The following is a 16,350-nucleotide window of genomic DNA, read 5'->3' on the forward strand; positions in this document are numbered from 1 at the left end:
CATGCTCTAATAGTGTGCCTTTCTTTTTTTAATGTATATTTCTTGCTTGAACAAGTAGTTATGTCTCATCATTGATAGGATTATCCTATTAGCTGCATTTGATGCTTTTTGAATAAGATAGGTTAAGTTATTTCTTGTAATAGATAGGAAATTTCATAAATCTAATATTTTTCACCATGAATGTGCTTCCACATACAGTTTTTCAAGCTACTAGTCTCCTTACTCTTTCATCATCTATTGGAATGATGCCTCCCGCCACACGTTAAGTGGCCTCCAAGGAATCTTTAGAAAAAAGCATTGAAGAAGCAGTAGAAATCACAAAGCCTACCATTCCCATTCTTAAAAATACACAGTACTTTATAGATAACTCTACCGAGGTCACCAGAACCCATCAACCGAATTACATGGGTCACCAGCCGCTATAACCACCACTTAGCTAGGCATTATTTTTAGGTGCATGGTTCATCAATTAATTAATCCACGTGCACATATCCTTCTCATCCATTGAATCTCTCATGATCCAATAGTGTGCAGATTTTCTTTGCAACCTATGGCATTTGATCCAAATCTACAAGAAAAACTCAATTATCTCTCTATCTACTAGGCCAATACAAACCCTTGGCAACAAAAATCGTCCTTCTGAAGCCAACTTAGCTCTGATACCCGTTGTTAAGAATTTTACGGTAGAGAGATAAATTATTACTGAGATTTACAGAGATTTACGGAGAGGAATAATAAAATAACCAGCAACAATACACATAAATATTATACACATAATATTTATCCAGGTGTTGTGACCATCAACAACCCCCCTTTTTATAAGTGTTAGCAATAGCAATAATAAATGGGGACCCTTCCAAAAAATCAAAACTTAGCATTTAATGTTGCCTTTTTTGTTTTTAGAATAAAATAAGATATCAAAGTAGAACTTGCTAAAACATGTAAATTTACCTTTTCCATACTCCAAGCGCTTAAAACATCACAAACTATGTGTTTCCTTATAAAAAGCGCTATATGACCACAAAACCTAAGAAAAGCTTTATAAGCGGAAAGTCTCGAATATTAAGAAAATATTTGAAAAACCCACTTTTAAAATGATATTATCACATCGCAAAAGATCACAATGGGCATCTCTTATAAAAGCAACTCCTTGAAAATGCGATTCGAGAGAATGCGAGATCACAAAGTCTTACAACCTTATCACATCGCAAATTCCAAATTCCGCGACGCTACTTTATATAAAACACCCAAATATCGCGAAATGCGATAGCCTCTCGCAAATCGCATATCGCAGCCGCCCGACGAAACAATGGTTTTTAACGATAATAGGTTTTGTTATATTGCGATCTGCGATATTGTGAAGCAAATCACAAAATCACTTTATCATAGATCTAAGGGCTCAGAGTTCTATGACAGTACTTTCCATCGTTCGATGCAAAGTTATGAACATTAAATTTTAGTTTAACAGTCCATTAGTGGTCATTTATTAAAAAACGATTCGGATTAGGGTAAAGGACCATCTGATGCAAGGTGATATCTTTGATATGATTTAAGAATTAAAGCTTTCTCGTCACCTTATTTTGTCTTTCTATTGATATTTCCTATATTCACTAGCATCTTGATCATATCCTTGCTCTCTGCTTGCAATTTTCAGGAGTAGTATGCAGAACGTAATACACGATGGAATGGGGAAGAAAGGAAAGGCACCCGCATCTAAGAAAACAGAAATGACTCCATTATTCACAGACACCACTTTTACTAGGGACGTAGGGATATCTAGCTGGGAAGCCATGTACCAATTTTTAGAAGCGGAAAACCTAAGGATTATGAAGGTTACAGTTACAACAGATGGACGTGGCTCTTCCGAAGCATCCCTAACTGAGCTTGCATGCTCGTTTCTACACCGTATTGCTGCGAGGCCGAAGATACTCCCCTACACTGATATGGTTAAATGGGTCATAGATCACGCAGATATATCTGATAGAGAGTTCAAGATGGCCAGTCAACAAGTCATGGGGTCATTTACCCCAAGCAATTTGAGACACATGTATCACTTGCCAGAACCCCAGGCTACCTACAACAAGCAGTTTGTAGAAAAGTTTGTCAAAGAGAACGAAGACTTGGTAGATTGCACAAAGCACTGGTCGAGCAATGAGGAAAGATTGAAGAAGGATAAAAATGGTATGCATGCCACTGGCTCTCTTTCTTCTCCTTATTGTTTTTCCGCTGCAATGTTGTGTAGATTGTTTGGGAGACTAGACATCAATAAGTTTTGATCAGCTTGGTTACCTATATTGGATGCGGCCACCAATGCCACCATAATGGATTGGGCCCAAATTTTATCAGATAATTTAGCCTCTGCTATTTTAGGATATCGAACTAAAAGAAGTTTTACTTGAAAGGTTTACCCCTCATTCTTGTTAAGTGCCTATGTCATGGATGCTATTTGTTTTGTCTTCGATTTTCCTATCATGGGATGGAAGTGGACAGTGCAGAATCCTCTTCCCATTCAGGTTTACCACAAAGTATTGTGGGAATCCAATTTCATCCCACATTTTTATAAGATTGGTCATGGATTTATGCTCCCTATCCATAGAATGCTTTACAACAAAGACGCCCCAAGATTTTCCCCAGAAGCTAAAGTTGACATTCTCTCCGTGGGAAGGTGGTTTGGGGAGGAGTTTTTCACATACATTCGGGTGTTTGGAAGCATTTCTTCACCCCACATCCTTCCTTTTTATGTCCCCGACAAACTAATGGCTAGGGAAATAGCTTACCAGACCTGTGGTGTTGGGGGAATGAGCAAAGTACTGAAAGATTCTAAGAAGGCCATTTAGCTTCAATTTCCTATAGTATGCGGAGATTTTGCATTATTTGACTTAGGTCATGCTTTTAAAGAGGTTGATAATATGCTATGTTTACAACTACCAAAGTTCCTGGGGAGGCAGTATGATCCCTTTGGTGTTGTAAGTAATTTTACTACAACGGTTAAAATAAAAGTGTTTACCAATGAAGAAGATCCCTTTGACGATGTCTTTCTACAGAAGAACACTTTTAGAGAGGTTCTACATATGGCACGAATATAGTTTGACCAAGAAAAACTCCAAAATTTTGACAATTATAGAAAGCAGAGGTTAACAAAGGTCCCGTTGGACCAGTTTCTCATTGAACCAATAAGGGAGCCTACTCCCAGTGTTAGCATAAGTGGTAGTTCAAAAGAAGAGAAGTCTAAATCAAATTCCGAAAAGGAATCAGCTAAAAAGTCTGATGATCAGTCCAAGAGTGAACACAACAGAAGTGAGGGGTCAATTAGAGATACAACTCAATCTACAGAGAAGCCTAACCAGCAGGTTTTGTCCTCGAAACAAGCTGAAATTCCCACTCCCCTTACAAAGCCAACAAAGCCACTTGTAGTGGACCTAGAAGGTGAATGGGAGAATTTTAATAAGTTAATCAACACTAAGGAACAGAGCGCACAGCCACTGACAAACCCAAGAGAGACAGCCATAGAAATGGTGGTAGAAGGGACTATCAATACTCAGGAAATGGAGCATATTCTTGTTGCTCTGTCATCTGAAATTTTACTCGATATAGAGGAGATTCCTCCTATAGAGGTATTTTATAGCCCTCAACATAAGGCTGTTATCAGGAGACAAAGGAAGAAAGGAAAAATAAATGCCGTGCTCGCTCTAGAGGATGAACCTTTAGATGTTCTTTGGAAGGATCCAACTACAGACCCATCGGAAAATCTAACTAGGCTCTCTCAGATCGCAGGAGCGTACGCTTCGGCAACAATTGATAAAGTGACAGAAGTTCAGATGCTACTAAAAGAGAAAGAGGATAAGATTTTGTTTTTAGAACAACAACTACAACAGCTCAGCATCAGCCAAGAAGCAGAGATACAATTGGAAAAACTCCAGTAGGACTTCTAGCAAATGCAATTGGATCATCAAAGAAGATTGGCCAATAAAGAAGAACAATTACAAGCTATGATAGAACTGCATAAGGATGATCCTAAGATTGGGGAGTTTATCACAGAAGCACTCGCTCTTAATTCCCAGCTCTTGCAATAGGAAGAATTACTCTGTCAAAAGATCTCGCAATGGAATTACCATTGTGAAATAAGTGATAATATTATGAATCAAGTCATAGATTTACGACTTGATTATGATTCAATTCTTAAGAAGATTTCAGACTTCTTGAACTGGCAGAGATCAGAAGAAGGGAAAAGAAAAGAATTTCCCCGGATCGATGAATCGCACAAAGAAATGTTATTTGTGAATTGGGATTCCCAGTGTAAAGAAGCATAACAAGTGATGGAAGGGCCAGCGATAGCAGCAAACATTGTCATTGAGTACATAAACGAAAACCTGCACAAGGCCAATTTGATATCAGAGACTACCCCGGGCTTCCTTCCAAAGGCACAACAACTTCAGACAAAGTGGAAACAAACAACAGAAGAAAAGGCAGAGTTGATTAAACAAGTAAACAGGTTAAACTGGGACACATACTGGTAGTACCTGGTAAAGCCACATAGCCAATGGATGACCCTGAAATGCCTCATAACCTCTGTCGAGAAGATAGTGCCAGCTCTTGCCAACACCGTATTTGCAGGACAGTTAAAAGCTGAAGTCGGCCAACCGACGCTTTTGAAACCGATGCTGGATATTTGCAATTTAAAGGAGCAGATGCATGATTTATCATAGATATAGTTTAGTTTTATTTTTAGTTCATTTTTACTTAAAATGAGGTAGGTAGTTTAAACCTTCTCATCTATTTTTGTAATATTTATTTTTAGATTTCATAGAGTAGTATTTAACCCCTCTCATTGCATTTGGAGAGGGGTCCAGAGTTTTATCAAAAACAATTCTTCAGAACGTGCAGTTTGCCCCCCATTGAGGAGGTTTTGATAAAATGAATGGAACGAAATTTATTTTTATATGAATTTGATGTCTGCTACTGAAATGCACTTTTTTACTCTTAGTGGAAGTTGAGTGATTTGAAGATAAATCTATATTGTTGACGCTCATGAGTCAAACTTATTACCAATGGTATTTTTATCTCCTAATACTTTTTACTTATGTGCCAAGTGATAAATTATTTTCAGTTATTGATATATGAAAGTCTGAATGTTCAGTTGTCATTATTGCACTTCTGTATGGTGATAACTTACTTTTTATGCTGAGTATGTGAATAACTTTCCGATATGTTTCTCATAATTGTTTCGGCTAACTTTTTATACGAAACAATACTTTTTAATGGATTCTTTTCTCGTAGTGCTTTTCATTATCAATTGCTGTTAGAAATTATTTTAGATTGCATAAGTGAAACGTTACTCCCGGCATAGTTTCAAGTAAGATGTTTTCTTTCATTACAATTGATTGCATATGTTAGTTAAAATATAGACTAGATTTAGAATAAGCATTCACCCCATAAACCCAAAAAAGAAAAACATCATCCAGTTAGTGCACCCATCATGAACATATTGGGAAACTGGTCCCATCATTCCCAGTCGAAGCCACTATTCCAAACGGAAAAGGAGCTGCTTTAAGGTCCGGACCGGGTGGTTATCCCCCTTGTTGTAGACCCGATTTTCGAGCCTTAAACATATTTGGTGCTAGAAGAAGGGCCTAACTGTGAATGGCAAGTAAATCTACATCTTCATGCCATTCTAAGAGTAAAACTCCCTCACCATCACCTTCAACTTCTCGCTCGCATTCCGAATCTTCCATCACTGAACCAGAAGTTGAAAAGAAAAATACAGAGCACATTATTGAAATCCCAAACAAGCCAGATCATTCCTCTTCAGATCCCCCTAAGTTACAAACTTTAATTCATAAGTTACATGGAATTTCTTTATCTAAAGAGGAATCTGAGTTTTCCCAAGGTAGTGTCACTTCTCATCTGACCCCGACTCAACGACTAACTAGAGCACAAAGCGAAAAGTTAGGAATCCCACCGGTTGAGTTTCCTTTACCGAGTCGTAAGAAAGCTAGAAAAACACCAGTGGAATCTCAGAGTGAGGTTTTATCATCATCTTCATCTACCATCCCATCCATATCATTGCAAGTTCATTCATCCACCCCACAACTTCAAATCGTGGTTCACACTGGTACAGGAGCAACATCCTCCTCTACCCAACCACCTTCATTTACTGCAACACCTTCTCCTACTCATACCCCAACGATGGCAGGAAATCCTCCACCAAGGCCATGGGCCAATCCAGGAGCTGTGAGAATGCCTGCGCCCTTATCGCAATTACCAGCTCATCCTGAAAAATGGCTCCCCAAGTTCAACCCTGACAATGGCCTATCAGCTAAAGAGCACATAAATAATTTCATGCTATCCATCAATCTAAATGGAGTAACAGAGGAGGACGCAGTTGTATGATTATTCCATTATACTTTAAAAGGAGTAGCAGGATCGTGGTATTTTTCATTACCATTAGGCTCCATTAATAATTGGGATAAATTTCAAGATTAGTTTTTAACTAAATTTGGAGATGACTGATCTACAACAACTTTAATCAATGACCTCTCCAATTTGAAAGCCGAACCAAAAGAACCAATCAAGGATTTCAATTCTCGCTTCAATAAATTATTAAATAAAATACCAGCAACATCGAAGCCTAGCAACGAAGTCCAAAATGAATGGTACATTTCCGCTTTGCCTTCAAATTCAACCATCATTGTAGATAGGGTTGCAAAGCCAACATTGGCAGAAAATATGAAAGAGGCGATAACTATGGAAAAACGTATCCTAGCCATAGAAAATAAAAATGCTGTAGATGAAAGAAAGTCTAAAAAGGTCACTTTTAGAGATGATCCTAAGAAAAAACAATCAAAGGACCCATTCGACTTGGAAGGTTTACAGAAAGTTTTACAAACCATGTCCAACAAAATGGTTGATATTTAGAAACAAGTAGCAGACACCTCTTCCAAGAAACCTTTTAAACCCTTCAGGAGGAATCCTTCAATCGATCTGAAACCTCCTAACACTATAACAAACATAGAATCGGAAGGGGAATAAGAGGAAGTTTCGAATGAGGAACATACTGATGATGATGAAGTTGTAGAACTACAAGGAATGTGGGACTTCATTCTTCTGGATGAAGAAGATCAAGATGCATTACCAGTTACTACCAGAAGTAGAAATCAACTTGATCCTCCATAATCCAGTTCTAAAAAAAAAACCCAAGCCCGGCTCCTAAGGATAAAATCACAGGTAAGAAATCCTCACCAAAGGCTACTCAGACAAACTCAGTCCAACTTGATTCAACAACTCTGTCTAAAACGCTTATCATCTCCGATGAAATGGAGTATAACATTGTTGAAGACATGAAGAAGACTAGGGCTAATATTTCTTTTCATGAGCTGAGCAAACTAAAGCATCAACAGAAACTGCTCTTGAAAGAGCTGCATGTAGTACCTATTGCGCCTCTACCTGCCGCTGTAATCTCACAAGCTACTCATGAAATGGGAAGACCTCTGACTGGTATGTCAAATAAAGTTGATCCAAACGACATTGCTTTAATTGGAGGAAGGTCAAAATCCCATACTCCTCCATTTCTCCTTACCTTTGAAGTTTTCAATAAAAATTTGCATAAATATATGATAGATTCTGGTGCTTCATCTAATATTTTTCCTAAGACAATTTGTGCAAAGTTAAATGTCCAACCTCAGAAATCTGCAGTACACATAGTCCAGCTGGATCGGTCTCAAGTCGAGGTTATCGGTGAGCTTAATCAAGTGACAATAAGACTTTCATCAAATCCAAAGGTATTTCAAGTCATTGATATACTGGTTGCAGATATTCCTGAATTTTATGGACTAATTTTTAGCAGGGATTGGTCAGAGAAGCTCCACGGTTACTTTGTGACCAACTGGTCTCATATGTGGCTCCCTTACAGCGGTAAACCAAATCAGATAAAGGTTGAGTGAGAAAGACACCAAAAGTATATAGTAACAGAGTTAGAAGGAGAAAATGAACCAATAACGTACAACAATAATATAATTTGAAACTATTCTGTTGATTCGTTCTTAGGGAATTTCAATGCTCATACTTCACCTTTTTTAGAAAATTCAGTTTTATCTCAGATAGAAATTTTTTCTCAAACAGATACTTCTAGATGCATTAATTTTGTAGATAGGCCTGTAAATAAATCTTTGTTTTGGAAATTATTTTTTGATGGTTCTAAGTCTAATGATGGAGCAGGAGCAGGTTGTATATTAATTAGTCCAAAAGGAGAGAAAACCATGCTAACTTGTAGACTCGAGTTTGATTGCACAAACAATACTGCTGAATATGAAGCATTAGTTCAAGGGTTATACAAGGAAATCGGGCTTGATATCAAATATCTACAAGTCTTTGGAGATTCTGAGATTGTTATCAAGCAGGTAAGAAATACTATACATTGTCTATCAGGACACTTGAAGCATTATCAATCGTTAGTACAAGACCTCACTTCACACTTTATAGCATTTAATATTTCATCTATTCCTAGACTCCAAAATGCTAGTGCTGATCTCCTTGCTAATGTAGCTTCCAAGCTCATTCCCTCAGAAGAATATAGTCCAGATAGATTCTCAATTGAATTAATCTTTAGACCCTCCATCCCTGATAATGTTACCAATTAGAGAGTTTTTAACGACGACCCTGATATTGTAAGTTTTCTAACTTCAGAAGGCTCTTACAATAAGTAGGTAATTGATGAAGACCAACATGATAGGAAGCTGGAATAAGGAAGCAACAATAACGCTATACCCAAATCCCTAGTCAAGTTGGAAGACCTATATGATTTAAAGGACAGATTCAAAAGGTCCACCAATTCAAAACTTTAGAGTTCAACTCTGAGATATGAATTAGTGAATCTAGGAACTGACATAAAACCACAGAATATCAACTTAGGTCTTGGTCTAACTCCCGAGGAAAAATCAGCTTTCATTCGACTGTTGAAACAATATAAAAATGTCTTTGCCTAGAATTACGATGACCTCAAAACTTACGACACTTCAATCATACAACATACAATTCCGATGATCGCTGATGAAAATCCAGTCCAGCAGAAATTGAGGAAAATCCATCCTAATTTGGAAAACCAGATTAAGTCTGAGTTGAACAAATTACTGAAAGCCAAAATTATTTTTCCTGTTAGACATTCTAGATGGGTTTCCAACCTGGTACTAGTCAGAAAGAAAAACAAAGATATCTGGATTTGTATTGACTTTCGAAATCTCAATAAAGCTTGCCAAAAGGATAATTTTCCACTACCCCCTATGGAACAAATATTACAATCAGTTGCAGGGTCTGAATTGATGTCCTTTTTAGATGGCTTCTCGGGGTATAACCAAATCTTAGTCCACCCGAATGATCAATTGAAGACTACATTTAGAACGAAATGGGGCACATATGCATATCAAAAGATGCCATTTGGGCTACTTAATGCTGGTGCCACGTTTTAAAGGGCCATGGACATTGTGTTTAAAGGATTAGTGAATAAGTCAGTGGTGATTTACTTGGATGACATAACAGTATATTCTAAAAACAGAGTAGTCACCTCAGAGACTTAAAATAGATCTTCCAACGATGTCAGAAGTATGGGATCTCACTTAATCCAAAAAAGTCTTTTTTTGCATCAAGTGAAGGAAAGCTTCTTGGATTCATAGTGTTTAAATCTAGAATCCATATTGATCCAGATAGGATTAAGGAGATTTCTGAGATATCCTTATCCCATAACAAAAAAGCGATGTAATCCTTCCTTGGTTAGATCAATTTCGTTAAAAGATTTGTCCCCAACTTCTCAAGAATCGTGTCACCTCTCCAAGCCATGATAAAGAAAAACTCTCTCTTCAAATGGGGTCAGGCAGAACATGAAGCGTTCAGCCTGATAAAACAAGAAATTATAAATGCCCCATCTCTAGCGACTCCAAAATTTTTTGATCCTTTCATTTTGTATACATTTGCCTCTGAGAAATCGTATGCTACAATACTCACACAAGCCAATCAAGATAAAGTCGAAGCCCCAATTGCCTTCTTCAGTTCAAACTTGCAAGGAGCTGAATTAAATTACTCCGACGTTGAGAAACAAGCTTATGTTGTATTCAAAGCAATCAAACACTTTAGACCCTTCCTTCTCAATACTCATACGAAAATAATAGTACCATTCCCAGCAGTAAGAAATATTTTGGTTCAGAAGGATGTGGGTGAAAAGAGGGCAAATTGGGTCACAACCCTGCAAGAATATGCGCTGAAATCAAACCAGCAAATATTGTAAAAGGTCAAGGTTTTTGCAGGATGTTGGCTGGAGCATCACACATATCAGAAACACAGTCCCCAGATAGTGAGGTACAAATGTATGAGGTAAGCCTAAACGACACTGAATCAAGATATGCTGATATCATGTTTTACTTAAAAAATGGATATGCTCCTTCACATTTGAATCATACAAAGAGAAGAGCCCTGAGACTAAAAGCTAAACAATATCAAATTGTAAATGATGTACTCTTTAGGATGAATTATGATTATGTTCTTCTTAGATGCCTTGAGAAATCTGAAGCTGAAAAAGTATTGCAGGAACTTCATGATGGACCAGCGGGTGGACATTACGCAGGAGATGCGACAACACACAAAATCTTGCACGCAGGCTACTACTGGCCAACATTATTTAAGGATGCACATAGCTATGTAAGAAGATGTCAGATTTGTCAAACTGCTGCTGGAAGATAGAGGAAACCATCATTGCCATTACAGCTGGTCAACATCGATCAACCATTTGAACAATGGGGATTAGATATAATAGGTGAGATCGTTCCTCACTCTTCTAAACAGCATAAGTACATCCTTACAGCTACCGATTACTTTACCAAATGGGTAGAAGCAGTTCCACTCAAGTCAGCGAACTCTGAAAGTATCATCGAATTTATAGATCAATTCATAATTACCAGTTTTGGCTTACCTTTTACTTTAATGTTCGATAATGCATCATATTTCTCAGGTAATGCTATGACTGAATTTGCACTCAAAATAGGTTTTAAGCTTAAGTATTCTGCCAATTATTATCCGCAAGGAAATGGGTTGGCTGAATCAACAAACAAAAACCTTATTAGAATCATTAAACAGACTATTGATCAAAATCATAGAAACTGGCATAAGTCTTTAATGTACGCTCTTTGGGTAGATCGAATAACTCAGAAAACTTCTATTGGCACTTCTCCTTTTAATTTAGTTTATGGGAAAGAAGTGGTCCTCCCAACTAATCTAGCTATTCCTTCTTTAGCCTTAGTTCAATTCATTGAAGAAACCCCTTCCTCATCCTTGCAATTAAGACAATTGCAGATCCTTAAGCTTGAAGAGGAACGAGAAAAGGCCAGAATTACCCATGCGCATCATCAACAATTAGTAAAGGCCTCTTTTGATTCAAACTTGGTATCTAGAAAAGATTTTCAGCTTGGAGACTTAGTATTGAAATGGGATAAAGCCCATGAAGAGAAAGGCAAGCATACTAAATTCCAATGGATGTGGCTTGGACCATTCCAAATTGTTGAAATCATAGGTCCATCGACTTTCATGTTACAAGACTTAGCAGGGAAAAGAGAGTCTTTACCTGTTAATGGACAGATCCTTAAAAAATATTTCCCATAGAAGATGATCTCTTCTATTTTTCTGTAGATTATTGTTTTTAGTTTAGTTTTCTTTTTGATAATAAAATAGGTTGAAAATGTTTACTTTTGGTTTCCACGAAAAGAATAGTGTCCCTTGTCAATTTTGTTTTTTCACTTGTATAAGTGGAAGTGGTTAGGAAAATTAATCTTTATTTTTGAAACATAGGGTCAAGTGTTATTATTCTGAAAATTTTTACTTGTTCTTTTGTTTCAGCTTTACAAGTTTTGGTTAAAATCAACCTTAAGTAGAAGTTTGCCTCACATCAGTCATGAAAAATATCAATAAAAAGACAAAGATTCTCTACAGAAAAGCTATTTTTAAACTCTATAATTGTCGTCCAGAAGAACTCTTAAGGAACCAATGACTTCCTCCCCACTTTAGGAAATTGTGAGATTTAAAGAGTAATCCAATTATGCACTTTAAGCTTAAAGAATAAGAGGTCTCATCAAGAGCCGACTTATCATGATCATAAAGATTATAACTAACTGACATTGCCAAACTGCATACCAAAACAGGGTAATGGCTTGAGATTGTTTCAATCAAAAGACAAGGGGTCTCATCACGAGCCAGTTTGTTCAGTTAAGTTATAAATCAAGTGAATGGCACTGTCAATTTTGGCCACCAAACCAAGACATTGTTCTTTAAGAATTAAAAGAAAAATAGGAAAAGAAAAAGCAATAAGTGTATATGAGGATTTATGTTTGAAAATTGCATGCCTCTGAAGTAGGATATTGGATCATTGCTGGGTAACAAGTAACCCTGTCGAGGCTATGGATGCTTGCTGGCAGCAGAGGCTCTACCTACGACAAATGAGTACACCTAAACTGATCTAAGGAGATATCTTTGTTTTTATCTTTACAAACCAAGTAATGACTGATGTAGGTACAATGACTAACTTTGGGAAGAAGATAATCAGAATAAGGATAGCTGGGGCAAGATGTTGTTGTTAGCAAATAGCACTATTTACCTTATATTGCTACAATAAAGTTTGATTTTCAAAACCATTTATTTTAGAAGTTTTAGAAAATTCAAAAAACCATAAGAGATAACTGGTTCTTTCAAGTGAATCGCCAATTGTTGTGACCATCAACAACCCCCCTTTTTATTAGTGTTAGCAATAGCAATAATAAATGGGGACCCTTCCAAAAAATCAAAACTTAGCATTTAACGTTGCCTTTTTGTTTTTAGAACAGAACACGATATCAAAGAAGAACTTGCTAAAACATGTAAATTTACCTTTTCCATACTCCAAGTGCTTAAACCATCACAAACTATGTGTTTGCTTATAAAAAGTGCTATATGACCACAAAGCCTAAGAAAAGCTTTATAAGCAGAAAGTCTCGAATATTAAGAAAATCTTTGAAAAACCCACTTTTAAAATGATATTATCACATCGCAAAAGATCACATTGGGCATCTCTTATAAAAGCAACTCCTTGAAAATGTGATTCGCAAGAATGCGAGATCACAAAGTCTTACAACCTTATCGCATCGCAAATTCAAAATTACGTGACGCTACTTTATATAAAACACCTAAATATCGTGACATGCGATAGCTTCTCGCAAATCCCAAATCGCATATCGCAGCCGCCCGACGAAACAATGGTTTTCAATGATAATAGGTTTTGCGATATTGCGACTTGCGATATTGCGAAGCAAATCGCAAAATTGCTTTATCGCAGATCTAAGGGCTCAGAGTTCTATGACAGTACTTTCCGTCGTTCGATGCAAAGTTATGAACATTAAATTTTAGCTTAATGGTCCATTAGTGGTCATTTATTAAAAAACGATTCGGATTAGGGTAAAGGACCATCTGACCCAAGGTGATATCTTTGATATGATTTAAGAATTAAATCTTTATCGTCACCTTATTTTGTCTTTCTATTGATATTTCCTGTATTCACTAGCATCTTGATCACATCCTTGCTCTCTGCTTGCAATTTTCAGGAGTAGTATGCAGAACGTAATACACGACGGAATGGGGAAGAAAGGCAAGGCACCCGCATCTAAGAAAATAGAAATGACTCCATTATTCACAGACACCACTTGTACTAGGGACGCAAGGATATCTACCTGGGAAGCCATGTACCAATTGTTAGAAGAGGAAAACCTGAGGATTATGAAGGTTACAGTTACAGCAAATGGACGCGGCTCTTCCAAAGCGTCCCTAACTGAGCTTGCATGCTTGTTTCTACACCTTATTGCTGCGAGGCCAAAGGTACTCCCCTACACTGATATGGTTAAATGGGTCATAGATCACGCAGATATATCTGATAGAGAGTTCAAGACGGCCAGTCAACAAGTCATGGGGTCATTTACCCCAAGCAATTTGAGATGCATGTATCACTTGCCAGAACCCCAGGCTACCTACAACAAGCAGTTTGTAGAAAAGTTTGTCAAAGAGAATGAAGACTTGGAAGATTGCACAAAGCACTGGTCGAACAACGAGGAAAGATTGAAGAAGGATAAAAATGGTATGTACGCCACTGGCTCTCTTTCTTCTCCTTATTGTTTTGCCGCTACAATGTTGTGTAGATTGTTTGGGAGACCAAACATCAATAAGTTTTCATCAGAGTGGTTACCTCTATTGGATGCGGCCACCAATGCCACCATAATGGATTGGGCCCAAATTTTATCAGATAATTTAGCCTCTGCTATTTTAGGATATCGAACTAAAAGAAGTTTTACTTCAAGGGTTTACCCCCCATTCTTTTTAAGTGCCTACGTCATGGATGCCATTTGTTTTGTCTCCGATTTTCCTATCATGGGATGGAAGTGGACAGTGCAAAATCCTCTTCCCATTCAGGTTTACCACAAATTATTGTGGGAATCCAATTTCATCCCACATTTTTACAAGATTTGTCATGGAGTTATGCTCCCTATCCATAGAATGCTTTACAACAAAGACGCCCCAAGATTTTCCCCAGAAGCTGAAGTTGACATTCTCCCTATGGGAAGGTGGTTTGGGGAGGAGTTGTTCACATACATCAGGGTGTTTGGAAGCATTTCTTCACCCCATGTTCTTCCTTTTTATGTCCCCAACAAACTAATGGCCAGGGAAATAGCTTACTAGACCTGTGGTGTTGGGGGAATGAGCAAAGTACTGAAAGATTCTAAGAAGGCCATTTGGCCTCAATTTCCTATAGTATGCGGAGCTTTTGCATTATTTGACTTAGGTCATGCTTTTAAAGAGGTTGATAATATGCTATGTTTACAACTACCAAAGTTCTCGGGGAGGCAGTATGATCCCTTTGGTGTTGTAAGTAATTTTACTACAATGGTTAAAATAAAAGTGTTTACCAATGAAGAAGATCCCTTTGATGATGTCTTTCTGTAGAAGAACACTTTCAGAGAGGTTCTACATATGGCACGAATACAGTTTGACCAAGAAAAACTCCAAAAGTTTGACAATTATAGAAAGCAGAGGTTAACAAAGGTCCTGATGGACCAGTTACTCATTGAACCAATAAGGGAGCCTACTCCTAGTGTTAGCATAAGTGGTAGTTCAAAAGAAGAGAAGTCTAAATCAAATTCCAAAAAGGAATCAGCTGAAAATTTCGATGATCAGTCCAAGAGTGAACACAACACAAGCGAGGGGTCAATTAGAGATACAACTCAATCTACAGAAAATCCTGACCAGTAGGTTTTGTCCCCGAAACAAGCTGAAATTCCCACTCCCTTTACAAAGCCAACAAAGCCACTTGTAGTGGACCTAGAAGGTGAATGGGATAATTTTAATAAGTTAATCAACACTGAGGAACAGAGCACACAGCCACTGACAAACCCAAGAGAGACAGCCACAGAAATGGTGGTAGAAGGGACTATCAATACTCAGGAAACGAAGCATATTCCTGTTGCTCCGTCATCTGAAATTGTACTAAAGATAGAGGAGATTCCTCCTCTAGACGTATTTTATAGCCCTCAACATAAGGTTGTTGTCAGGAGACAAAGGAAGAAACAAAAAATAGATGTCGTGCTCACTCTAGAGGATGAACCTCTAGATGTTCTTTGGAAGGATCCAACTACAGACCCATCGGAAAATCTAACTAGGCTCTCTCAAATTGCAGGAGCGTATGCTTCGGCAACAATTGATAAAGAGACAAAAGTTTATATGCTACTAAAAGATAAAGAGGATAATATTTCATTTTTAGAACAACAACTACAATAGCTCAGCATCAGCCAAGAGGCAGAGATACAATTAGCAAAACTCCAACAAGACTTCCAGCAGATGCAATTGGATCATCAAAGCAGATTGGCCAATAAAGAAGAACAATTACAAGCTATGATAGAACTGCATAAGGATGATCCTAAGATTGGAGAGTTTATCATAGAAGCACTCACTCTTAATTCCCAACTCTTGCAACAGGAAGAATTACTCTGTCAAAAGATCTCGCAATGGAATTCCCACTGTGAAATAAGTGATAATATTACGAATCAAGTTGTAGATTTACGACTTGATTATGATTCAATTCTTAAGAAGATTTCAGACTTCTTGAATTGGTAGAGATCAAAAGAAGGGAAAAGAGCGGAATTGCCAAGGATCGACGAATCGCACAAAGAAATGTTATTTGCGAAATGGGATTCCCAGCTTAAAGAAGTAGAATAGGCGATGGAAGAGGCAATGATAGCAATAAATAGTGTCATTGAGTGCATAAACGAAAACCTGCACAAGGCCAATTTGATATCAGAG

This window comes from Pinus tabuliformis, chromosome J (assembly GCF_031772625.1).
Source record: "Pinus tabuliformis cultivar Carrire ecotype Pingquan chromosome J, CPIR1, whole genome shotgun sequence".
NCBI classification, from domain to species: Eukaryota; Viridiplantae; Streptophyta; class Pinopsida; order Pinales; family Pinaceae; genus Pinus; species Pinus tabuliformis.